The sequence below is a fragment of the Saimiri boliviensis genome, chromosome 12 (assembly GCF_048565385.1).
Source record: "Saimiri boliviensis isolate mSaiBol1 chromosome 12, mSaiBol1.pri, whole genome shotgun sequence".
Taxonomy (NCBI): Eukaryota; Metazoa; Chordata; class Mammalia; order Primates; family Cebidae; genus Saimiri; species Saimiri boliviensis.
In genome coordinates this window covers 28329426-28355164 of record NC_133460.1, presented here as the reverse complement: position 1 = coordinate 28355164, position 25739 = coordinate 28329426, and the positions used below count along the sequence as shown (strand labels likewise).

Here is a 25739-nt window from a genome sequence, read left to right as displayed (position 1 = left end):
TTTTAATAACAATTTAAATCAGCCAAATTTTTCTTTATGGTTTCTACTTTTGATGTCAAACTTAGAAATTTCTTTCCCCATTACAGTAGTGTTTTCTAGTTCTTTTATAGTTTTACATTTTATATTTGAATGTATTATTTATCTGGAATTAGTTTTGTTACATGAGGTAAGGCTCTAACTTAATTTTTTCCCGGATGGTTAGCAAATTCTCTCACCATCTTTTATTGATTTGAGATGTTGCTTTTATTATATTCTCATATACATTTGGGTCTACTTTTGGTCTCTAGTGACCTGTCTCTTGATAGTGGAATCATACTGTTTATATGAGTATAGCTTTGTGTACATTTTAATACTTGGCAAAGCAAATCTTTGTGAGGATAGTTGTTTCAAAAGTGAGAATGTTTATTTTTCCAAATGTCTTTAGAAATTTTTGGTCTGATTCTACTTAAAAGCCTGTTAATAATGATTGATGATTGATTTGATTTGGAGAGGATGACCATCTTTACAGTATATAGTTTACTGTTTCATAAAATGGCGTGTCATCTTTCCTACATAGTCTTTTTTTGACTTTCAGTAAAGTTCTGTAGTTTTTCTCATGTTTGTTATATTTTTGGGTGCTACTGTGAATGATGCTGTTTTTCTACTAAATTTTCTAACCAGTTTTGTTAATACATAGTCAACTTACTAATTTTTATTAAGTTATTCAACATGTTTAACTTTCTTTTTCTAATAATTTTTCAGTTTATTCTCTTAGGGTTTTTAAAATATATCATCTTTAAATAATGATAATTTTGCTAAATAAGTTAATATATTCACAATTGGGACTTAGTTACATTAGAACCATTTATTATGGGATAATGTATGGGTTTGGTTAGTGTTCTATATCACATGGTTTTCTTTTTTTTTTTTTTTGAGACAGTCTTATTATGTGAAGTGCAGTGGTGCCATCCTGCCTCACTGCAGTCTCCCCCTCCTGAGTTCAAGTGATTCTTCTGCCTCAACCTCCTGAGTAGCTGGAACTACAACCATGTGCCAGCACGCTTGGCTGATTTTTATGTTTTTAACAGAGACGGGGTTTCACCATTGTTTGCCAGGCTGGTCTCGAACTCCTGACCTCAAGTGATCTGCCCACCTTTGCCTCCCAAAGTGTTGGGATTACAGTTGTGAGCCACCGCGGCTGGCCACACATGGTTTTCTTTATAGTGCAAGGTTGAATCGCTTCTCGGCCTTCTGGCTAAGATCAAGTGTAGTGCAAGGTTGGTGTCTGATGATTTCCTTTATCTTTATTTTGTGAGCACCAGTGATAACCCAAGTATTTGTGTTTTTAAACACCTTTATTTGGTCAAGTATGTCTCATATCTATAAAAAGTTTGGAATTTACTTTAGCTTTGTGTTTGTAGGTGTTTTTATGATATAGAACTTATCGTGTTTTATGTTTGTTTGTTTGGGTTTAGAATAGCAGAAATTTATTGTCTCCCAGTTGTAGAGGCTATACTTCCAAAATCGAGGTATCCAAAATATGGGTGTCCGCAGAGACATGCTCTCTCCAAAGGGACCAGGGAAGGATCTGCTTCTGGCCTCCTTCCTAACTGCCGGTAGCCTCAATCATTCCTTAGGTTTTCAGATGGCAGTTTCATCCCTGTCTCTCCCCATGTCTGTGGTGTCATATCCAGATGCCTCCTTTTTATAAGGATGCTAGTCATATTGGATTAGGGCCAACCCTAATAAACTCATTTTAACTTAATTACCTCTGTAAAGACCCTGTTTACAAATTTATGGTGTGAGGTACTGGGGGTTAGAACTTCAATATATGAATTTAGTCCGGGTGCGGTGGCTCATGTCTGTAATCCCAGCACTTTGGGAGGCTGAGGCAGCCGGATCACCTGAGTTTGGGAATTTGAGACCAGTCTGACCAACATGGAGAAACCTCATCTCTACTAAAAATACAAATTTAGCCGGTTATGGTGGCACATGCCTGCAATCCCAGCTACTTAGGAGGCTGACACAGGAGAATCACTTGAACCTGGGAGGTGGAGGTTGCAGTGAGCTGAGATCATGCCATTGCACTCCAGCCTGGGCAACAGAGCAAAACTCTGTCTCAAAACAAAAACAAACAAACAAATATATGAATTTAATTCATTTATGTTTTTATTTTTATTATTTTGAAATCATTTCATACTTAGAAAAGATGCAGAAATACCATTGTGAACGCCTATACTTATACCCATGTTCACCAATTTTTAACATTTTCCCATATTTGCATTATAATTCTCTGCTTCTCTCCTCTCCTACTTGTGTACACGCACACACACACACACACACACAATTTTTGAGAGTGAGGTTGTATATATTATGCCCCTTTACCCTTGCTATTTCAGTTTCCATTTTCTAAGGACATGGGTATTCTACTATTTAATCATACTTGAGTTACGAAATTCAGGAAGTTTAACATTGAGATGGCACTTCAGTCTGCAGTCTATATTCTAGTTTTGTCAGTTGTCCCAACTGAGGGTTTTTTTTTTAAGCATTTTTCCCCTCCAGTGGGAGGATTCAATCTGGAAACACATATTGCGTTTGGTTATCCTGCCTCTCTAATCTCCTTTACTCTGAAGCAGTTCCTTAGCTACCTGTTGTCTTTCATGACATTAACATTTTTGAAGAACACCAGCCCAGTTATTATAGAATATTCCTCACTTTGGGGTTGGTATTTTCTCATTATTAGATTCAGGTGGTACATCTCTGGCCAGAAGTCTGCATAAATGACGATGTGACCTTCTCAGGGTATCAGACTCAGAAGCATACTACGTCCTACCTGTTATTGGTCATGTTAATTTTGATTACATGGTCAAGGCGTTGTCCAGTTTTTTCTCTCTATAATTACTGTTTTCCCCCTTGTAACTAGTAAGCAGTTTGTGGGGAGAAACTTCAAGACCACACATTGGCAAAGTCCACCCAGGCTTAGCTCCTCAATATCCAGGTAGCTGACGTGGAAGGCCTGCTCCTCAGAGTGCTCAGTGAGGACACGGCAGCAGGAAGGGTCCAGGGCGCCCAGGGAGCAACTGTGGAGGGACAGAATCTTCTCTCCCACTGAATTTCGTAGAGAATCCCAGGTGCAGCCTGGGCTCTGGTTCTGAAGACCATCCAGGTGGGAGCCCACACCCAATCTCAATGAAACGCTTCACTTGGCAGGTCATGGTGAATTCTTTGTGGTGGGCTAGACCAGACTGCTGAGGGGAGACGGGGAGCTGCATTTCCATGCTGGGGGCTCCTGGTTAGGACAACAGAAGAAACTGGGGTAGCAGCTGCTGCAGCAGTAAAAACTGGAAATTCCTCAGGCAGTGAAAAGTCTAGGGGAGAAAAAGAACTAGGCAGCCTGCAGTCCATGGTAGTGCCGGAGGCTTGCTCTTCTTCACGCATTCCCTCCTCCTTCCCTGTGGGCACCACCATGACTAGCCCCCAGGTGCCCTAATATACCTCGGACCAGCATTATGCCTTTTGTGGGTCATCCACTAGTTGCATGTGTCAAGAGTGTTGTCCTTTTCTGTGGTTGATTATCATTCCATTGGATGGATGTGCCAGTTTTTTATTCGTTCACCTTTAGAAGGACTTTTGTGGTGTTTCCAGTTTTTGGCAATGATGAACAGAGCTGCTCTATACATTCATATATAGATTTCTCACTTGCGCATAGGTTACATTTCACCAGCGAAGTACCTAGGAATGGGATTACCAGCATATTCCTAAAGAGCTGTGTACCTTTTAGTTTTCCAAGGAATAGGAAAGACAGGATACATGTTTGATTCTCTCCTTTTACTTAGCAGTTTTTAAAAATAGAATATTTCTTAGAGCAGTTTCAGGTTCACAGCAACATTGAAAAAGTACGAAGAGTTCCCGTATCCCCCCCATCCACACGTACATAGCCTGCCCCACTGTCAACATCCCCCACTAGAGTGGCACATTTTTTCCAATTGATGAATCTGTGTTGACATGTCCTTATTACCCAAAGTCTGTAGGTTTCATTAGGGTTCACTCTTGGTGTTGTACATTATCATACTATATTAAGTGCAGAGTGATGGCTCTTCACCATTATGGTATCATACAGCATAGTTTCACTGCTCTATAAATCCTCTGTGCTCTTTGCCTGTTTCCTCTTAACCCTTGGCAACTGCTGATCTTTTTACTGTCTTCACAGTTTTGCTGTTTCCAGAAATGTCATATAGTTGGAATTGTAACAATTTTTAAAATAATGAATTGGTTTCCTATCTTCTCTAAAGGTGATTTTCTTTCCTTTTTGTTTTTTGAATTGTTATAAACTTATTTATTGGGGTTCAGTCCGTTGTAATTCTTACAGTTGTTGAAGCTCAAATTGTTCATTTTTCGCCAAGGGGAGCCTCTTATGGGAGGCTCCTGAGTTCTTCTGAAGTGACTCAAATAGTCTTTGATTAGTCCCCTCACTCCCTTATAAAATGAGACATTCCAGGAACATCTTTGACAATTTCTGCCTCACACCTGGAATATCTCCAAGAAGCCTTGGATTTTTTTCAGTGGGAAATGATATTTCAAAACCACAGCCAGGACTGTTGTAGGGATTTTCTTCATCTCTAAGTCTTTTCAGTGGATAGTGCTAGGAAGTACTGTCCTGGGAATTCTGATTTTCAAGGACACAGGTATGGTAGAATATTTGATAATTACTCATTTATTTTGTCACACATTATGTCTTGGACAGTTACACAACAATACTAATATCCCCACCATGGGTTGAAACCAGTTAAAACCATTCTTTGCATGCACTCTCCATTTCCCCCATTCCTTGTACAGTTGTATTCCATATATCACCAGGTCATGTCACCATTAGAGCACACACTCGTTAGCGCCCTTGTACCTTCTTCCTCTTCGTCCCTGGGTAGTCTACAGGTAACTGTCTAGTGCTCACCTCTAGTCCTATGTTAGTATTCTCTACCTACACTGGTCTCTGAAACTCATTTTCTAGTAGATTCCTCTAGAAGGGCTCCTGGGAACAATATTGTCTGAGTTTTTGTATGTTGATAATATGTGTAATGTTTATACTTGAAAGTTAGTTCTATTGGCCATAAAATTCTTGACTTTCGTTTTCCTTCCTTGAATATTTTATTTTATTTTCTAGCATAATATGTTGCTTTTGGAAAATCTGTTGTTAATATAGTTTTTTTCCTTTATAAGTTACTTGATGCTTTTGCCTAGATGCTCAAATTTATTTTTTCCTTAAAAATCTTTCAATTTTACTATATCTTGGTGTGGATTATTTTGGCTCAGTATTCTCCAGTGTGTAATATGTGCCTTAAATATATAGTTTCTGTATTTTTTCTGGTGTCCTGCAATGTTGTCCTGGCTGGCCTCTAATTCCTGGGCTCAGGCGATCCTCTCGCCTCAGCTTCCATAATGCTGAGACTACAGGCACCACCACATTTAGCTCTTTTTTCTTAATTTTGGCAAAAATTTTTTGGATTACAGTTTTTAGTGTTGCCTGTTTTGCTTTTGCCTTCTCCAGGGATTCCTATTATATAAAAAATCGGAACAATTTTTGTTACTTTTCTTTATAATCCTTTTATTTCGTCATTTCTTTTCTGATTTTTAGAATTATCTTCCTTCTTACCTTCGGTTTCTCATAAGGCATTAGCCGTTATGTTTATTCATTCTTGTGTTCCTTTGGTTTTATTTCTCAAATAAATTTTTTATTTTTTTATTTCTAATTATTTTATTACTTTATATAATTTTCTTAATGTTTTTAGCTCATTTTGAAATATTAATAGTAGACTATAATTTTAATCTCTCTTGTGTTTTGGCCTTCTAGCATGATTTATTTGTGTGTAAGGATGTCCTTTTGTTCGCTATTCCTTCCCTGTTTTGTTGTTTTTTTTTTTTTTTTGAGACAAAGTTTTTGCTCTGTTTCCCAGGCTAGAGTGCAGTGGCACAATCTTGGCTCACTGCAACCTCTGCCTCCAGGGTTCAAGCGATTCTCCTGCCCCAGGCTCCCAAGAAGCTGGAATTACAGGCACCTGCCACCACACCTGGCTACTTTTTGTATTTTTAGTAGAGAAAAGGTTTCACAGTGTTGGCCAGGCTGGTCTTGAACTCTTGACCTCAGGTAATCCACCCACCTTGGCCTCGGAGTGCTAGCATTACAAGTGTGAGTCACTGTGCCTGGCCCCTTCCCCATTTTCTTTTAAGTTCTATGAGATTTGGATCTCATGGCAAACTGAAAACTTTGCCATGGGTCAGTTTTATTGGAAATTCATTTTCCTGAATGTTCGGAAGAAGACACAGTGACTCAGGATAGCATTTGTAACTTCACAGAATTGTTTTCCATTATGAAAGACGGATTGTCTTTGAAATCTCCTGTTTTTATTACTGTCTCTCACTTTTATGTGGGGCTCATCTTTCCTTAGCTTCTGGATTACCTTTTTCTGTTCAGTTTTGTTTTAATTCTCAGCAGGGTTTTTTACCCCCTTGTGTGAGCAAGGCTCTGTCCTAGAAGGGAGGTCTGGTTGGTCATTTTCAAGTTCAGCAGGGCTTGACTGCTGTGTCCACTTCAACCCTTAACGCTATAGGCCCTGTGCACCATCTGCATCTTCAAATGTGCCCACTGTTCATTCCAGCGAAGACTTGTTATTTGGCTTGTAGAGGGACATGTAAGAAGCAAATCAGTGTTTACCTCTCTCAAGGCCGGAGATTTGCAGGCACTCGTTTTATTTGTAGCTGGAGATGAGAGTTCAGGCTGAACACTGGTTTAAAAATCTTTATATGGAATAGTGATACCCTGGAATCTAGGGCTGAGATCCTGTGCCTCACACCTGCCCACATGCCAGGTGCCTGCCTGTGGCAGTGACTTCTTAGTGCTTGTCCACATCTAGGTCTTCCTTAGTCCCAGGCTGATGGCAACATTTAATTCCTTTTCTCCTTGATGTTAGGTGGGATCAGATGACCGAAGCTGGCCAGTGGACTTTGAAGGAAGTTGTGTTACTTCCGAGTTGGCATAATGAAAAGCCCATGAAGCTGCTCTGGTCTCTTTCTTGCCTAGTATATCCCTGGTCATATGATTCATTTGATGCAGGAACAAGGTGGTCAGCCTGGCTCTTTGAATAACTGGAAATAGCCCCTGCTTGCCGATGTTGGACATATTACATGAGGCAGAAGTAAACTTCCGTTGTGCTAAACCATTGAAATTTTGGAGTTATTTGTTACCACAGTATCACTTAGACCTGTTCTTTGTAATATGGCAACCACTGGGCTACATGTGGCTATTGAGTACTTGAAATGTGGCTAGTCAGAATTAAGATGTGCTGTAACTTTAAAGTAATACTATATTTGGAAAAAAAAGATGTAAAATATCTTAATTTTTATATATTAAATATATTTAAATAACATCTTGTGTTCATTGGGTTAAATAAGATTTATTAAAATTATTTTTGGCTTTCTCATGAAGCTGCTTAGGAAATTTAAAATTACACACAGGGTCACATTTGTGGCTAAGCCACAGTACTGACCCTACCATAGTAATTCAGTACCCCTCCCTCATTTTGGCAAAAAATGGGCAGTTGATTGTCTAGAGAAACTGAATCAGTGAAACTCCAGATTTGAAGAGTGTACAGAAGAGATGTTTTTATTGAAAAATTAGAAATTTTTGCGTGAAGCCTGGTGCTTCTTTGGCCTGTGCATCTCATTTCCTAAAAGTAATGGCACTTACTACGTCAGCTTCATGGATTATGGTAGTAGTTGTTATCCTTGAGATTACTGATGGGGGTAATAGTCTCCAGGCATACCATGGGTTCTTCAGTTCTAAGTGGTGTAGCTTCTGTACATGTTAACTGTGAAGAGGAAGTGATTTTTCTAACTTTTTTCAGTATTCTTATTTATGTCTGTAATGTGAATTGTGTAGAGGAGAATTTGTGGTCATGGAATGATTAGGCTGATCGTTTCTGCTAGCTCTGGCAAAAGGTGAATCCAACTGCTTTCTAGCACTTTTCCCATTAACCCTGCCTCTCACCCTGTACCGGATCCCATGCTTTTACTTTAGTTTTTGTTTTATTTTTTTGAGACAGGATCTTGCTCTGTCACCCAGGCTGGAGTACAGTGGTTTGAACATGGCTCACTACAGCCTTTGACCTCCCAGGCTCAAGTGGTCCTCTCACCCTAGCCTCTTGATAGCTGGGACTATAGGAGTGTGCCCCATGCCTGGCTAACTTTTTAAAAATTTTGGGTACGGATGGGGTCTTGCCATGACTGGTCTCAAACTACTGGGTTTAGGCAGTCTTCCTGCCTTGGCCTCCCAGTGTGTTGGGGTTATAGTCATGAGCCACCGCACCCAGAATCACCTTTTTTGTTTGGAAGATGACACCATTTTTTTTTTCTTATAGAAGCTTGAGGGTACCAAATTATATTCTGTCATTTTCTTCTGTCTGTATCGCAGAGATCACTGTATGAGTTCTTTTCTTCCTTCTCTGCTTTTTCACATGAAGTTTTCCCATTTTCTAAGGCTCAGCCCTTATCTTCTGAGACCTCCCTCTCATTATCCATCTCTCCATCCTTGACTGTTTCTAGTTCTATTGTAGCACTGATCAAATCTCCTTCAAGTTCAAAACAAACTAGCCAGACCTTCCCTTGATACTGCCATTACCTCAGAATGTACCGTGCTCCTTGCCCTCCCCTCTGGACTCCTCAGGATGCTAGTTGATGCCTCTGTAGCCCCTGTCATTGTTTCATATACTTCTTCCTGGCCACTGCCGGGTTGGCAGCTACCACTTCCCTGGAATGGATCAGCAACCCCAGTGGCAGATTTAACTGCTGCTTCCATGGTTTTTGTTACTTGTTCTTTTTTGCAGTGTTTCAAATTACAATCATCTTTTCACTTATTATTATTATTTTTTTTTAAAGAAGCTCATTTAAAAAATTTGGAAAATTTTTAAAAATTTTCCTGCAGTAGAAAATTTGGAAAATAAAAAAGTATAAAGAAGACAGTTATCACCTGTAACACCAGCAGTACCTATTGCTAAACTTGAGGGCAGATCATTTCCATCACTCTCTTTTTAAAAGCATTAAACAGAGTAGGATCACATGGTGCTTATTTTGTGATCTGTTTTTTTTCTATCTTCATATATTGTGAGTATATTTCCAAGCACTTATTCTCTTGTGGTATATCGTTTGTAGTTACACAAAGTAGCAGTGTTGAGACTGCCCTGGTTCAAATCAGTTACTTGCTGCAATGTGAACTGAAGTAAGTTACTGCTCTGGGTTTCAGTTTCCTCGTCTTGAAGATAGTGATAACATTCTTACCTAACTTCTAGGGTTGCTGTAAATATTAAGTGAGATAACACATAAAAATAATTTTTGGAACTTAATAAACATCAGCTGTTGTTAAAATATTGTCTGACTGTACTGTAGTTTGCATTATTTTTGTTTTTGCTTCTCCTGTCACTAAGCATGTTGTTAGACCATACATGTCGCTAAATCTGGATGCACAACATGATTTTTTTTTTAATGTGGATTTTTATTAGTAGGATTGGTGGGCTAGTGGATACATCACTGAGTTGCTAAGTTGCTCTCTAGAGAGGCTGCACTTATTTATACCCCCTGAGGTGGCACAGAAGACCATGAACTTCATTACATTTGTCAAAAAACACGCTATTGCCCACATTTTGTGCTGTTCCCTTGCTAAAAGTGAGTAACAATATGATCATGTTATTACCCCTCTCTCGGCAAAATATTGGGACTTAATGATAAGGGGATTACTGTGACATTATCATTGCCCACAGATGTTTCTTTTTTCTTCCCTTCCCCCCCTCCCCCTTTTCTTTTCTTGAGACGGGTTCTTGGCTCTATCCAGGCTGGAGTGCAGTAGCGCAATTATAGCTCACTGCAGCCTTGACCTCTGGGCTTAAGTGGTCTTCCCACTTCAGCCTGCTAAGTAGCTGGGACATCAGGCAGGTACCACCACACCCAGCTAATTTTTGTATTGTTGTAGAGATGTGGTTTAACCATGTTCCCAGGCTGGTCTTGAACTCCTGGGCTCAAGAGATACCCACCTTGGCCTCCCAAAGTGCTGGGATTATAGACCTGTGCCAATGTGCCTGGCCTCACAGATATTTCTTGATTTATACTTTATTCATTATTTAGGTCCAACTTTAGCATGTATCATGTATTTATATATAGGTTCTAAATCTTTCTGTTTTAAAAATATTTATTTTTCTATCTGAAATGAATTCAGCTTTCCTTTTTAGTCTAGTCTGAGTCTCTGTGTGGTAAAACCCCAGGACCCTGTAGCTGATTTTACTATTTTTTTGATAATGGTTGTTTGAAATAGCTTTATTAAGATATAATTCATATACCTTACAGTTATTTAAAGGGCACGCTTTAGTGGTTTTTAGTATACTCACAGATCTGTACAACCATTATCACAGTCATGGGCAATTGGTACAGGATTTGGGAAGAAAATGTGTGGCATTAGGATTATAAGTACAGTGTTTAGAGTCTGGCTAATCTGGGTTTAAATGCCAACTCTACCATGTATTAACCATGTGACTTTGAGAAGGCAACTTAACCACCATGAGCTTCAGTTTTCTTTTCTTTTCTTTTTTTTTTTTTGAGATGGGAGTCTCGCTCTGTTGCCCGGGCTGGAGTGCAATGGTGCGATCTTGACTCACTGCAACTTCCACCTCCTGGGTTCAAGCGATTCTCCTGCCTCAGCCTCCCGAGTAGCTGGGATTATAGGTGTCTCTGCCTCAACACTCAGGTAATTTTTGTATTTTTAGTAGAGATGGGGTTTCACCATTTTGGTCAGCCTGGTCTCAAACTCTTGACCTCAGGTGATCTGCCTGCCTCGGCCTCCCAAAGTGCTGGGATTACGGGTGTGAGCCACTGTGCACAGCTTCAGTTTTCTTTTCTTTTTTTTTTTTTGAGGCACAGTCTCTCTCTGTTGCCCAGGCTGGAGTGCAGTGGCACTGTCTCTATTCACTGCAACCTCTGTCTCCTGGGCTTATGCAATTCTTGTGTCTCAATCTTCCAAGTAGCTGGGATTACAGGTTCAAGCTACCATGCCTGACTAAACCCCGGTGAGACGGGGTTTCACCACGTTGGCTAAGCTGTTCTGGAACTCCTGACCTCAGGTGATTTGCCCACCTTAGCCTCCCAGAGTGCTGGAATTACACGTGTGAGCCACTGCACTTGGCTTGAGATTCAGTATTTTTATCTGTAATATAGGATTACTAGTGGTATCTGCCTCATAGGCTTATTGTAAAGAGTAATCAAGATAAGTGTATAGAATTTAGCACAGTAACTGGCACATAGTAAATGTTCAATAAATGAACTCAGTAAATATTAACTGCTATAATTTTGTTCTTAAATCAACCATCAAATTTTTGATGCTATTAGGCTTTGTTTTAAATATTGGAAGGTGTTTCTATCAATGATTCAGAGTGTTTGTATTATTCTTCCATATGAACTTCTAATTACTCTCCGAAAATACAGTTTGTTTCCTATTGATAGAGAATGATAATAGTAGCTTACACTTAGAGAGTGCTTACTATCTGTCTGGCACTGTTCTAAGTGCCATACCTATATTAACTCCTTTGATCATCATTTTACTGATTGGGTATGGAGGAGGTTAAACAACTTGGTCAAAGGATTGCAACAGGTAAGTGGTGGAGCCAGGAGTCTAACCGTGGTACTCAGTCTGGCTACAGAGCCTATGCTCTTTCTTATCCCTGCATGTTCCTCTCTTTACTCTCCTTCCTAAAGAATGGTAGATGAATTCCAAACATCCTGACATCTTGGCTACTGAGGGTTCTGTATGGGTAAGTACTATGAGGTCTTTAATGCTTGGTTAGAAGGAGAACCAAAATGAACAATTGTGTGTGCTGTGGGCATGGGCCTTAGGGCAGCTGTATATTTATCATCTGGGTCAGACCATACATTGATCCTGCTTCACCACCTTAGAATCTAGACCCTCCCCTGTGGGACCATGACCAGCCACAGGGTCCCCTCCTGTGGAATACCTGTTTGAACTTGCACTACTCCCTCCTTGCATGCTATCAAATCCTGCAGATCCTTTGAAGGCTGCCTTAAATTACTTCCCACCTATGAAGCAGTAAACTTTAGTGCTCTTCAGTTAATCATGTGTGTGGCGGTAGGACATTTGCAGTATCATCTGTTACCATTATTTAAGTTGGAATATCTTTATGTCTTGGCTCCTCATGTTGATTTCATGTTTCCTGCAAGCGGGGAACTATATCTTAAATGTTTTAAAATTTGCTTTAGTGGATCCTGGAAGTATTACCAAGTATTTGCTTTTTTTCTTTCAGTCTCACTTATTTGTTGATAATAGAATATTCTCTGAAATTCAAACATACCTAGCCTCACAAACTTAGTCCCAAAGGTACATGATACCTTTTTGTAATAGAGTAGGCAGTCCCTGGTCGGCTGTTGGGTTATGTGCATTATATGCATTATGTTGGGGTAGTTGCTTCTAATTGTCTGTCTGCAGCTCCTCAGAACCTGTTGTTGCTTCCTTTTGAAACCTTCCTTGATGCTGTAGTAGCTGCTCATCCTGCATCCAGGCCCCTCCCTTAGGCATGTGACTCACAGATTTAAAAGACAGTGCTGTAGAGTAATTAACTACCTGCCTCTGATCACATAGAGATGAGAACTTAAATGTAGGCTTCCCAGCTAAAACTTTCTTCCCTGTGTGTTTATTCACCCACAGACATGTAGCAACGCTGTCCCACACCTGGCCTTTTGGGGGAAATATTGCTAGACTATTTCTCCTGTTTGAAATTGCTAGTTTGCATATTCCTTTACAAGTGATGGATTTTACATGGGTGCTCTTAATTGAAAATAATTTTATTTTCTGTGACATCTAGAATTAGTCTCATTGATGCACACATCTTGGGTGGGTGACAGTTGAGTTTTTTGTGAAGATAATTTTAAGTTTTTAGTAAATAACAGTTAAGTATTACATAACAGTTTAATTGGACTAAATTCTGATATAACCTGTACATCCTTAAGGTGATAGATGGTTAATCATTTTCTATGAAATGTAATTAGTTTTTCAGGAAACTGTCCACATAAAGGAGTTGATTCACCCTTACTACCTGCTTAGCAACCCTGAAAAATATTTTAAGTATGCATCATTAGGAAATTATTTTGAGAAATAAATTTTAATATATTCTATTAATAATAGAACATTTAGAAATGTTATTTTTAAAATATATTAGAAATAATAGGACATTTGGAAATGACATTCTTTCTCTTTTTCTTTCTTTGTTTTGAGACAGGACTCAGTTTTCTAGGCTGGAGTGCAGTGGCATGGTCACAGCTCACTGCAGACTCCACCTCCTGGACTCAGGCGATCCTCCCACCTCAGTCTCTGAAAGTGCTATGGTTTTATCTATTTTAGCAGTGTAAAATAAAATCTTTATGAATTATATATAGTATAATAGAATTGGCAAAATAAAAGTCCTTGCCCTCAAATTGCTTATGATACTGTTTCTGAAGCATAGACATAATCTTTGACCTTTTAAGCAAAAATTAATTTTTCATTCAACCTTTTTATTTTGGAAGACTCACTCTGTTGCCCAGGCTGGAGTTTAGTGATGCAGTCATGGCTTACTGCAGCCTCAACTTCCTAGGTTCAAGTTGTCCTCCCACTTCAGCCTCCCGAGTAGCTGGGACTACAGTTACGTGCCACCATGCTTGGCTTAATTTAACATTTTTTGTGTAGATGTGGTTTCGCTTTGTTGCCCAGACTAGTCTCAAACTCACGGGCTCAAGTGATCTTCCTGCTTCAGTCTCCCAAAGTGCTGGGATTACAGGTGTGAGCCATCGTGACCGCCTTTCATTCAACTTGTAATTCACAGTTTATAGAAGAAAAGTTTTAAAATTACAGATGGAGGAAAGATCTTTGGGACTTGCTTATAAATATGTTAATGTTTGATTTTAATAAGCTCTGTCATACTAACACTGTTTATTAAGCTTTGTATATAAAATTACTACCCATAACTAGTGAAATACGTATTTTCTGCGAATTGTTAAAAATTTACAAGTTGATAGAAAAGTTAAATGAATAGTGAGCATCCCTGTGTCTTTCACTAACTCAGTGGCTCAGTTGCTAACATTTGCCTCATTTGCTTTCTCTTTCTCTGTTTGCAAAGACATACATACTTTTTTATTCCCCTGAGCCATTTGAAAGTAAGCTGCAAACATCTTGACATTTAACTCCTAAGCATTTTAGCATGCGTATCCTAAGAACAAGGTTATCTTCCTGAAGAGATATAGTATTAATACAATATTATTTAACATAGGACCCCTGTTTAAACTTTATTTTCTCCCCCCAGAAGAATTCTTTATAGATGTTTTAATTTTTGATCCAGAAACCAAAGTTAAAAATATATCTGTGTGTATATATGTGTATATATATGTGTGTGTGTGTATATATATATGTATATATATATATAGAGAGAGAGAGAGAGAGAGAGAAAATATCTATATTTGATCCAGAAATCAATCAAGGAAATATACACACCCACACCGCCACCAACCCACACTGTTTGGCTGTCATATTTCTTTAGTTTCCTTTAATGTGAAATAAGCCACTGCCCCACCTCCACCTACCAACCCACAGTGGTCTTTTTTGAAATCTCATATTTTTTTTTAATATATAAAAGTTATCCCACAATTTGCTGATTACATTTTATGACTAGATTAAAATAAAATAGTTTGAAATGAATACTATATAGATGGCATTGTGTATTTTCCATTTTATTATATTAGGAGGGGAAGCAAATTTTTTTTACATGTTGTTTTTTCCACTATGTAATAGTTTAGTATTTGTTTTAACATATTGCTGTTAAAGATTTGTGATACTCTGTCCTTAAATTTCAAAATACAATTTTGTAGTTTACACTTAATTTTGTTAGTATGTTATATTCCAAAATTATAGAAAGTGCTGTCATAGACATTTACGTACATTTACATAAAGTAATAGACATTTATGTAATGTGGGCATAGATTTAAATTTTAAAAATATTAACATTTAACCATATCTGCTCTAGATAGGTTTAATCTTACATGGATCTATTTATCTATAATATATGTACCGATTTTAAATAGTAACAATAAATGAATAAATCTGGCCCAACCTTCTGTCTTAACAAACGTTACAGCAACTTTGAACTCCTTCATGCCTTAAGACAATTACCCTTCCCTTCCCAGAGGTAACCATGCTCCTAAATTTGATGTTATTCCCTTAGTTTTTTCTTAAGTTTTAGCACATTTGTGTTGTACCTTTAATATACTTTATTTTTTTTAGCTTTTCCTGTCTTTGAGCTTTATATGAATGGCATTATGCTGTATGTATTCTTCTTGGACTTTATTTTTTATTTAACATTACAATTTTGAGGTGTTAACTTATATTGACATACTTAGCTGAGTTTCATTAATTTTCACTATTAGGCGATACAAATTATGAATGTACTACAATCTATTTTACTGTTGCTTGACACGGGTTTCACCTAGTTTTTGCTATGGAAAAAAAATACTGCTATAAATACTCTTTTGCATGGCTCGTGGTAGCTAAGTGCAAAAGGTTCTCTAGGTTATATACGTAGAGCTAGAATTGAGTCTTGGCTGTGTACACCATCAGCCTTACTAGGTATGGCAGAATATCTTCTTTTACACAGTTGCGGAGTAAGCCAAATGAGGAATTCAGGAGAAGCAAGTTTGTGAGAGGATGGACAAGTAAGATAATGTGTTTTGCGTTTTAACCTGTTAAATTAGAAATGTTAAGTAGGCATTTGAGATGTGTTTACTTTTTAGCTCCACCCATCTTTGTTTTTTCCTGGGTTGATTCATTTAAGTTTGTGGTCTTTCCCATCTCCTTAAAGTGGCCTTAAAAAAAAAAGTTCAATATCATGGTACAACAATTACTTGATTGTAATGGAAGTTATGTTCAGTTTTTACATTTTCAGTCTCAGTCCATCCATCAGATGCAGCCTTTTTATTTTTATAGGCTTTGAACCACAGAGCTACATTAAGCCAGTTTGCTGGTTTCCAGGGATGACATAAAGGAGAAGTGGGTAGAGAGTGATGCTGTTGGCACGTGTGCATTCCAGGTAGCGGTTTGCAAAGGGGAGAAGACGTAACAGAAAGACAGGGGTGCAAGCTAAAACAAATAAGCCAGTAAGTAAGTAAAAAACCACAACATTCTTTTGTGATCATTTAGATCTGAAACAAATAGCAGTATGTGTTAATAGTCCCTGATTATTTCACTGTATTATGCCATAACTTTGGTATTATAATGTCAATTTTGAATTTCTTTATATGTTGAGAGGGTGTAATCATGCACATTTTAACAGACTTGGTGAACCCTTCACAATCTTGAATCACTCCCTGATATTTCCTGAATTAAGAGTAGAAATTTAACTATTTTATAGAGTGAAATTATTCTAGAAGCTTGTGCCATGGGACATTTAAAGCAAATTGCCTATTGATAATTTCTCAAAAGCTCTGTAGAAAAAAAACAGATGATATACAATATATTTCTCTACTGGTTGAATAGGATTTACATGGAAAAGGAAAGGGTGTTATCAAAAAATTTAAATGTCTTATTACGTTCCTAAGTTGTAGAGCCAGAATGGGAATGTGAAAGTCTTTCTTGCTGAAGACAGGCCAAGGTAATGAGACATCAGCTGGAGGGTGGCAGAAGATAAGGAGGATTCTTTGCTGAAACAGGGATTTACCAGGAAGTACACAGATAGGCCTGGGAGAAGGTTCAGGAGCCTGATTCAGTTGGCCAAGCAAAGAATCTTTGTTAGCACCCAGGGTCGTGCAGTTGGTGCTTACATGCCCACTGGCATTGTATGGGAGAGCCAGTTTTTTCACACTCAGTGACACTTGTTAAAGCATGGTAATAAATATCCACATTTGGTATTATCACCATTTTTAAAAAAAATTTTTAGCTGTTTCAGTAGGTGTGCAGGGATGGTCACAGCATAGTTTGGTTTGCATTTCCCTGATGTCTAGTAATGTTGACCATACCTTTTCATGCGTGTATTTGCCATCTATCTAGCCTCTTCGATAAAATATCGCTTTGTATTTTTTGCCCATTTTCTAGTTGAATTTTTTCAATTGTTGAGCTTTGAGATTTCTTTATATATCCTAGACGAGTTTTTTTGTCACATATATAGTTTGCAAATACAGTTTCTTAGCCTGTACCTCTTTTTTTTTTTTTTTTTTTTTTTTTTTTGCCTTTAACAGGGTCTTTTGAAGAGCAACATTTTAAATTTTGTTGAAGTTCAGTTTGTCTTTTTTTTTTTTCTTTCATGGATTGTATTTTTGGTGTCATTTCCCATTCCCCACTCTCCAGCTCCAGATGGCCACGAATCTACTCTTGCCTCTGCGGAATTGCTTATTCTGAATATTTCCTATAAATGGAATCATATGTCTGGCTTCTTTCACTTAGCATATATTCAGGCCTTATCCCTGTTGTATCATGAACCAATTGTTTTTATGGCTTCATTTATTTTTATGGTTGAATAATGTTCCATTACATGAATAAGACCACATTTTGTTTAGCCATTTGTCAGTTGATTGGCAATTAAGGTTGTTTTCACTTCTTTGTCTACCCTAGTACAGCTGCGTGTGAATCCTTCAACCCTGCACCTTCCTCATACAGGATGTACACATGCAAGTACTTGAGTGTACAGTTTTGTTTTCTTTTTTAAATAATGGAAGATTAACTTATTTTATAGTTTTTTTTTTCAGATATTTGGGACATCTTTCTATGTCTCTACAAATAGATAAGATATATATATATATATATTTTTTTTTTTTTTTTGAGACGGAGTTTCACTCTTGTTACCCAGGCTGGAGTGCAGTGGTGCGATCTCTGCTCACCGCAACTTCTGGCTCCCGGGTTCAAGCAATTCTCTTGCTTCAGCTTCCTGAGTAGCTGGGACTACAGGCACGCGCCACCATGCCCAGCTAATTTTTGTATTTTAGTAGAGATGGGGTTTCACCATGTTGACCAGGATGGTCTCAATCTCTTGACCTCGTGATCCACCCGCCTCAGCCTCTCAAAGTGCTGGGATTACAAGCGTGAGCCACCGCGACCAGCCAAGATATATATTTGATTCATTTAAATAGTGTATAGTATTTAATGTGGCTGCTTAATTGATCCTATACTAAGAAACATTTAGGTGACATTGGGTAACTTCCTGTTTTTCTTTCTTATATAATAGCGGCACCAGGCACAGTGGCTTACACCTGTAGTCCCAGCACTCTGGGAAGCCAAAGCGGAAGATCACTTGAGCCTGGTAGTTTGAGACCCACCTGGGCAACATAGGGAGACCTCATCTTTACAAACAAACAAAAAGTTATCCAGGCATGGTGGCACTTGCCTATAGTCCCAGCTACTTTGGAGGCTGAGGTGGGAGGATCACTTGAACCCAGTAGGTTGAGGCTACAGGGAATTATGATTGCACCAGTATACTCCAGCTTGGGTGACAGAGCAAGACCCTGTTTCAAAAAAAAAAAAAAAAAAAAAAAAGGTAGTGACAGTAAGCATCCTTGTATATGTGTCTTTTTTTTTTTGGTACATAGCTCATTTTACCTACTTTTGGCGTTTTCTCTTGAAAGTCATTTAGAAATGTGTTGAGTACCTCCTATAGGCCAGGCACTGTACTGTGCTTCAGACGCTAGGGACACGAGCACTAGTAAAATGCTATTACCGTACTCAAGTTTTTTGTAAAGATGGGATACCTACCTATAAGTAGGTGATCATGATTCACTGTGATAAGTGCACAATGTGTTTATTACTAGAATCCTGTGGAACAATAACTACATAAGGGAGTGTGGAGGATTAAACAATGGAGGAGATATTTGAGGCAGGTCTTTGTGAGGACAAATGGAAGTTAACTTGGGAAAAGATAAGAAAACTGAGTTTTGAAATAGAATCACAAATATGAAGAAAGGGAGCAGCACTACATAGGATGGCATATTCAGGAAATAGCAAATCCATAGTTTAATACAGTCAGCAGGATGCTGTTGGGCCAGGATTGTAACAAAAGGTAAAGCAGGTTAGGTTAAATAGATTGAAAGCAGGTTATAGTAGTCCGTGAGTGTCCAAAAGAATTTGGACTTTATTTTGTACATGATTAGAAATCATTTAAAAAATTTAGGCTTACTTACATTTTTTAACTTTAGTACATTTTGAGAATGTACTAATATGACTGTTTTAGAACACTTGTATCACCTCCCACAGTCACTCTGTTCTACCTCCTGATCTAGGCAACCACTGCTTGTTTTCTGCCTCTAAATTTGCTTTCCCTAAATATTTCATATGCATTGCAGACATGCAGTATGCAGTATTTTACATTGTTTTCTTTCACCTAGCATGTCCTTGAGGCTGATGTATGCTGTAATTTGTATCAGTATTTTGTACCTTTTTATTGCCCGGTGGTATTCTTTTCTTTGGTGATGCTACACTGTATGTGCTCAGCAGTTGATGGATGTTTGGATTGTTTCCAGTTTTTGGTTATCATGAACAAAGCTGTTTATTTATTTGTAGATAAATATTGATGTGGGCACATATTTGTCTTGGGTAGAGGAAATTTTGGATCCTGTGATGAGTTTATGTTTATATATAACTTTTAAGAAATCAGCTGGGCATGGTGGCTCATGCTTATAATTCCAGTAACTTGGGAGGCTAAGGTGGGAGGATTGCTTGAGCTCAAGAGGTCAAGGCTGAAGTAAGCCATGATCATGCTACTGCACTCTACCCTGGGTAACAGAATCAGACCTCACTTCTAAAAGAACAAAGAAAAAAAAAAGTACAGACTGTTCCCCAGAGTGACTGCATCATTTTATAGTCCCATCAGCAATGTATGAGGGTTCCAGGTTCTCCAGGTGCTCATCAACACTTGGTATTGTCTTTTCTGATGGCTATGTACTATATTTCATTGTAGTTTTAACTTGCATCTTCCTAATGACAGGATGTTTATAATCTTTTCATGAAGCACAGTTATATTTTAGAAACATAAGTCCAGTGAATAGAGTTAAGAATGGAGGTGAGCTACATGAAAAATGAGCACCCACACTAGACAGTGTGTGTAGAGATGGGGAGACATTTTAAAGATATGTGTATCAGAGTTAGAATGAGCAGCATTTCGTAACTCCTGAGTGTAATAGATGAAGCAGAGGGAGGTGGGGCTTGTGATCCCAAGATTTTAATCTTTGGCAATTGAGCACTTTTTGGCTAATGGTACTACCATTAGGAAAAATGGTAGTACCATTAGCCAAAAAGTGACTACAGGTACATAAACAGATGTGTTTATGTGCTGGTGGATGATGGTTTTTATATCGATCCTGTTCTCTTGATGTGTCACTGGAATAAACATTTAATAGAGTGTTTGGAAACATACACCTAGTTCAAAAGAAGGATCTGGGCTGAGGTATAAATTTAAGGGAGTTTACCTTGTGTAGACAACAATTAAATTCATGAAAGTAAATGATGTATCAGTTCCTAAGTCACCCTGTCTGCTGAGATACTTGTGGCAAATTGTCTAAAGAGTAAAATAATTTAATATAAAAAGATCTATGTTAAGATGATTCTAGGATTAATTCATTCAGGCATGACAGCATCACCAAGGACCTAGGCTCTTTTCATCTTTTAATGCTGCTGCTGTTCTTTATCCGTTGGGTTGTTCTCATGGTTCTTGTTTACACATTCAAAACCAGAATTGCATGTAAAAAGGCTGGAAGCATCCTGGGCCTTTTTTCATCAGCCTAGAAAACCTTTCCTAAAAGCTCTCTAGCAAACTTACCTTCTTGTCTTCTTGGCCAGAATTGCATTAGATGTGTGTTACCAGACTACCCACTGGCAAGGGGAATGGAAATTGCCACAGTTGGTGGTTTAGACCAGAGCTTTCTAGCCCAAGTATCTTTTTCTGTTATCTCTTCTGGAAGAAGCTATTTCTCCTTGCCTTTTGATTCTGTTCCAAAGTTCAGATAGGTTAGATTTTCTTGCAGACTAGTTTTATATCATTGAGTTGTTACTATTCAGTACCTCACAACAGCAAATACTTGCCAGAATCCTACTCTCTGTTATTCACTGTTCTGGATTCTAGGATACAGAGATAAATAAGAAACTTGTAGTTTGACATAAATATAAGCTTAAACAGAAGAGTGCTATGATAGATTTGTACACCAAAGTTCTTCTGGATTATGGATTTAGTGCAGCTGTATATATGTTTGGTTTTATGAGTAAAGACATCTTAAGTTTCAAAATCAAACTTACATTCAATTTATAAATGAACTTTTAGAAATTTAGAATAAAACCCATTCATGAGTTGACCTTCCCTTTCTAGTTATGTGATTACATGTTTTATTATAGGAGTGCATGACATATTAGCCTAAATTAACTGTTCGTTTGAGTTATTTATAGCTAGAGCCACATTATATTTTTCTGGAGCATAATGTTTGAGTTTTCTAGTTAACTTACCAAAGTAACAGTAATATCTTTAAGAACCCAACTGAAATGTTTGTAAAATATAGATTGTTTTGTAATTTGGCTCTGTTTTTTTTTTTTTTTAAATGGTCATATGAATGCAGTTGTAGTGTTTGCAGCAGTATTTGTACAGTGCATGGGGTGCTTTTTCTGGGTGCTGAGAAGGGAGGATAAATGGTAGGAAAGAGGGAATTTGGAGTAGCAGAAGGAAAAAATGTGCAATCAGTGTTGTTGATTCCACCGAATTCTAAGAATTCCATTACATGTTGATATCTGGTACAAGCTCAAAGTTAATCTTAAATTTTGGCATACAGCGTGGCCGTGGGTGCTGGCTACTTGGGAGGCTGAAGCAGGAGGCTGGAAGGTCAAGGCTGCAGTGAGCCATGATCATGCCGCTGTACTCCAGCCTGAGTGACATAGTGAGACCCTGTCTTAAAAAAAAAAAAAAAAGGTGTTTTGGCCTAGATTGAGTAAAGAATACTTACTCTATTCTTTTCTGTAAAGCAAATCTTGCTAATAATATAAATCAGTAGGTGACATTCTGAAGCCTTATAGATATTTGGTATGATATCCATAATCAGTGCTTGTCCTTCGATTCTGTATGGGTAGTGATCTTTAAAGTATCTTGGTTCGTTTAAGATTTAGCCATTTTAATAATTTTGAAAATCATTTAGATGACAAGAAAAGAAATTTTGCAAGGGAAATGTGGATTAAAATGAACTTTCATGTTTGTTGCAAATAATTATTAATGAGGAAATTTTTATGTTAGCTCTGAATTATGAATGTTAGAATATATTTAGAAAAGTTTGATTTTCATTTTTTCCATATCATTAAGAAGCTTGCATATGCTTTTAAAAGAATTGCTTTCTTTTTAATGTGTTTTCTACAACTAATAGGCTTAGAAATTTCAAACACAAAATCTTTGAAAAAATGACTTGTTCTTATTTTAGCATTTTGTTTTGACTAACACTCCTGCTGGTGGTTGAACCACAAGTTCATAGTGCTAAAAGCCTGTGGTAAATTACCTAGTAAGCTAAGTGATTAAAGTTGTTTGGACCATTTACCTATCTAAGTCCTATTTTTATGTGTAGACATATTTATAGATTTGTGCTTATGTGACTATAGCACTATATTGCAAAGGTCCTAACCTTTATTTATACAGTTTCCAGTGTGTACAAAGTGACTGTCAGACCTGTACTGTGGAGTGCACCCCTTTCCTGTGTCTTTTGTTTACCTCTGAGTAATCAAGTCAAATCTTACTTGATTTTCCCTAGCTGGTCTATTTTGTTAAGTTCTGGGATACATGTGCAGGACTAGCTAGTCTTAAGTTCAGTCTTTAGAAAAGATTTTCTGGGCTGGGCACAGTGGCTCAGGCCTGTAACCCAAGCACTTTGGGAGGCCAAGACAGGTGGATCACTTGAGGTCAGGAGTTCGAGACCAGCCTGGCCAACATGAGGTGCTCCTGTCCCTACAAAAAATGTAAAAATTAGCCAGGAGTGGTAGTGTTCACCTGTAGTCCCAGCTGCTCGGGAGGCTGAGGTTGGAGGATTCCTTAACCCCAGGAGTTCGAGACCACCTGGGGTTAAGGAATCCATTTGAGTAATATGACAAAACCCCATCTCTACAAAAAATATAAAAATTAGCTGGGCATGGTAGTGTGTACCTGTAGTTCCAGCTGCTTAGGAGGCTGAAGTGGGGAGATTCTTTGAGTCCAGGAGGTGGAGGCTGCAGTGAGCCATGGTTGTGCTACTGCACCGCAGCCTGGGCAGCAGAGCCAGAGCCTTTCTCAAGAAAAAAAAAAAAAAAAAACAGTGTCTGAAGTTTATGTTAAGTGTTTGTATATGTGGGAGAACAGGGGAAGAACAGATTATCTGAGGTTTTGGATTTTGAAGATGGGATGTTTGAAAGCTCTTTTGGTTATGTTCTCTATTTTTTAAACTTTAGATTTAGTCCAAAGCCTAAAACTTTTTGGCCAAGGAAACAAAGTTACAGTAAATAGTGCCGTAACAAACAATAGTTGTTAAGTAGTTTACATGTTAATTTTATTGTTTGGTACATTGGAAATATCTGGTAGAATTAGCATCAGGCTATATATATATATATATATATATATATATATATATATATATATATATATGTGTGTGTGTGTGTGTGTGTGTGTGTGTGTGTGTGTGTGGTCTCAAACTCTTGACCTCAAGTGATCCACCCACCTCGGCCTCCCAGAGTGCTGGGATTACAGGCATGAGCCACTGCACCCAGCTAGGCCATATATTTTTAAAACAGACAGTTTAATGGACTGTTTTTACTTTCATGAGAATAAATTAATTTGAACTTTGTTTAATTCTGTGATTGCCTCTTCTTTCTCTCGCACCCTTAGGGAGAAATGGAGTCATTGGCAAAGAATGGCTTTGGTGGAAAATCTCTTTATGCCATTTCCAAAATGGAAACAGTGCATTTCTTTTCTTAATTAGTAAAAGGGAAATTAAGAGTATGAGCATCTCAGAAGAACACTAAACACCAACTCTTTATTTTTGCCTTCCCTCATTTCTCTGAAGGACAGTCTTGAGAGTTTTATAGTCATATGAAGGGACCTGGCTGAGTTGTGGGTATCTAGTACATTGAAAGACTGTGAAAGGCTCCTGAATGCAGACAAAGCATTACTAACTGCTTTCAGGGTCAGGCTGTCTTTAGCTGGACCATGAAAGATACAGCAGCCTGTCTGCTGAGTGGAGACTCTTGTCTTTAAGAAAGACTACTATCTGATACGGTAGATGGTTTCAGGTTGCCCCAGTTTACATGAATTTAGTCATTATTGCCAAGACTGCTAAACCTCAGTTGTGACACAAGTGATACTTCTAAATGGATTTGAAGACAAGATATTTGACCTTGCAATGGGACATTCCCTTTTAAAATAGGAAACAGAATACTTTGCTATTTGAAGTTTCTGTTAAAAGATTCAATGAAATTATTTTTAAGATCTCTAAGTAAAGAGCAGACATATCTTAACAAATTTTTTTGTTGCTTGAACCTTCCTGGTGGAGGTTGCTGTAAGTTGAGATTGCACCACTGCACTCCAGGCTTGGCAACAGAGCAAGACCCTGTCTCAAAAAAAAAAAATTATTTTTAAAAGTTTCAATCTTTTAGATTTAAATTAAAAGTGGTTATGAGACTTTGTAATAAAAAAGAAAAAAATATGATACTAGCTAGGTGGTCCAGTATGTTTTTGTCTAAGTAGGAATCTGAATATTGTAGAATTGTACATTTTAGTGCTGCTTCTAGCTATTCCTGTTTTTTCCAAATTGAGATGAGATTTTTTTTTCTCCAAAGCTTAAGCTAAGATAGGAATTTTATATGGAAGTACTATTTCCACAGAACTAACTTCAAAAGTGTAAAATTTGGGCAGAGGTTGAAGAAAATAGTCAAGTGATAGATTTCTTAAAAACTGTAGAAATTTTCATTGACTTTACTTTGAAAATGTGTAGTTTTACATGTGAAACACTTCTAGTATTGCTTCTACATGTGTTATTCTGACAAAGTTTCTTAAATCTTAAATTAGTTCTTTTTTTGTTTGTTTTCTAAACAGAGTTATGGAAATATGCATCAGTTTAATACTGTCTTGGAATTCATGAGATGGAAGCATAGGTCAAAGCTCTTCGGAGAAAATTGGAAGTGAAGTTTTATCTAGCCACATCTTGGAGGTAAGGAAAAGACATAATTAGGAAAAACACAATAAGAATAATATGAAATTTCTGATTTTTTAATAGTGAAAAGTAATCCTCCTACACTGCAACTTTATTTGAGCTTTCTTCAGTTTCTTTTTAACACCACAACTTTATATTGTCTTCTTTAGTTTCTTTAATCATCTTTCTGATGAGTTCATAAGTAATTCTAATGTATTTTCCTTATAAATGTTGAACCTCTTCAGAAGAAAAAGGTATTTATTTCTTACTAATCACTTTCATAAATCTCCTTTTAGAAGATAAGCATTATATGGTTTACACATTTATTTCTTCCTCGAGTTTGCAAAGCAGTGTTCAGAATGCAAGATTAGGTCAGGCGCAATGGCATGTGCCTGTAATGCCAACCCTTTGGGAGGCTGAGTCTGGGGGATCACTTGACGACAGTAGTTTGGCACCAGCATGGCCAGCATGACAAAACCTTGTCTCTACTAAAAATGCAGAAATTAGCTGGGTATGATGGTGCAAGCCTG

At 37.7% G+C, this 25739-nt stretch overlaps 1 protein-coding gene and 1 pseudogene across 2 annotated transcripts in view; both read left to right on the top strand.

Annotated features, from left to right (window-relative positions):
- The window catches only part of BMPR1A (bone morphogenetic protein receptor type 1A), a 167626-nt gene that overhangs the window by 50494 nt on the left and 91393 nt on the right, over window positions 1–25739 (top strand). For both annotated transcript variants that reach the window (XM_074382182.1, XM_003929951.4), the window contains exon 2: window positions 25113–25227. The gene's annotated coding sequence lies outside the window, so the exon portion shown is untranslated. The remainder of the gene's footprint in view (window positions 1–25112; window positions 25228–25739) is intronic.
- Window positions 1215–1356, top strand: LOC120367507 (U2 spliceosomal RNA; annotated as a pseudogene).